We start from the raw sequence: 1,914 nt of genomic DNA, 5'->3' as shown, positions 1-1,914 counted from the left end.
GGGCTGGCCTTCCGAGCCCCTCAAAGCGCAGCTCAGGCACACAGAAGGTGCCTGATACATGCTGGCCAGATGATGGCCCAACCTCCAGCCACTCGTCCCATCAAGGACCCCACCCTAGAAAGCATGGTCTGTGAGGACAAGCCAACTGATCCCTTTTCTCAGAGAGATCGATGCCAGGACGGGAGCTGTCAATCTTGAAAGCCACCGTCAATCGTGAGCACGACACCAACTTGAATTGTCCTGGGGGTTGGGTCGAAGCCTGAGAACAGCGACAGAAGTGCCAGGAAGCTTCTCCCACCCCTACCCCCATTCCCCCCACCCCCATTCCCCCCCACCCCCGGCAAGGCACAGCAGGGTGCCACAGACGGGGAGGGCAGGCCAAGCCAGGGGCCTGGAGGAAGACACCAACCAAAGGACAGGGGCTGGCTCGACACTGGCCTACTTGGGCCTCGTGCCTTATTTCAGCTGTCCGGCCCTGATCCCTCACCTCTGGGCAGCATGTCCGTATTAGCTCTGTCCCATGGTCACCTGTAGTCACCACGGCGCTACCCAGAGCAAAGGGCAGCGAGACAGCTTGTAAATCACTCCAGGGCAGCGATTTCCGAGTTGTCATCCCCCAACAGGCCGGCTATTGTGACGGGCACAGATCGAGTTAAAAGGCTGAAAGAAACACTGAATTGAGATGCCTCCTCCCCCGCCTTAGCCTCTAGACTCAACCTGTCCGAAACTGGCACAGTCAGACTCTCTCTCTGCCTTCCCTAGGCGATCCTCACGCTGAGGAGTCTCAAGATGACACCCAGATAGCTCCATGACAAGCTGGGAATGTCACGGGCCTCGTGCTGCATCCCGCGGGCCGCAGGTGACCTTAAAGCCAGTCGGTCCTCAGAGCAGCCTTGCGAGCTGAAAACCAAGCTGCCAGCCCATCCCCACTTCACGGCGCAGCGCACGACGCGAGGCTGCCTCTGGCCGCGGGGCTTCAGGGTGCGGCCGGGCCCTCACGATTTAGACGAAGACCATTCTCAGGGACATAGCTGCAGGACAGTGAGATCCCAGCCTCTGCCAGCCCGCCTTGCCCCCGTCACCACGAGAGACGAACCGTGGGTTTAAACAGCCACCGCAGTGTGCATCAACCTCCACGTGTGTTTGCTGGGGTATCTGGTGGCTGCGGGGCCCCCAGTGCCTGTCCTCGGATAGAGGGTCTGAGCATGGACAGCTCTTGCATACGCCACACACGGGGCCTTGTTACCCACTGCCACAGGGTCACCTGTCTGTCTCCCCCGAACTGTTAGCTCTTCAAGAGCAAGAACATCTGATCTCTGGCCTGGCGCTTAGTTAAAGGTCAATAAAATCTTCCGTAAAATGCACCAAAGCGCTAACTGATCTGCCCAAGATCTCAGATGTGGCCATCAAGACCCCTGCCCGATGCAGGTCAAAACACTGGCCCACGGAGAGCTGCTAAAGGCCCAGGGCACACGGGGTCATGAGCCCGCCAAGCTGAGGGTGCCGGCCTGCTGATGGAGTCCGCCAGGGTTGGTCCCATGCTCGGCCATGGCGTCTAGGGCCCTGCTTCCCTCGGGCCCTCAGACCTCTGGGTCCGAGCCCACGAGATTCTTCTTTCTAAATGGGCCTCAGCGATGCCTGTAGGCTCTACCTCTGAAACGAACCTGGAGCCCAGCTCCCTCACTGCCCCCACTGGCCCAGTGCCCACCGCCTCGCTCCTCGGCAGTCTGAAGGCCCCCACGTCCCCCCCTCCCCGGCTCCAGCCTGTCCCCAACACAGTAGCCAGAATCCCTCCCTTGAGAGCACAGGTTGCATCCTGACCCTCTTCCGCTCAAACGTCTAGCTGCACACCTCACACCGATCCCGGGCCCCAGGGCCTGGGCTCTCGTCACCCCTCCTCAAGCAGTGAGTGGG

This window comes from Pteropus vampyrus, unplaced genomic scaffold (genome assembly GCF_000151845.1).
Source record: "Pteropus vampyrus isolate Shadow unplaced genomic scaffold, Pvam_2.0 Scaffold23, whole genome shotgun sequence".
NCBI lineage: Eukaryota > Metazoa > Chordata > Mammalia > Chiroptera > Pteropodidae > Pteropus > Pteropus vampyrus.
The sequence above is the reverse complement of the archived record's forward strand: the minus strand, read 5'-3'. Positions refer to the sequence as shown.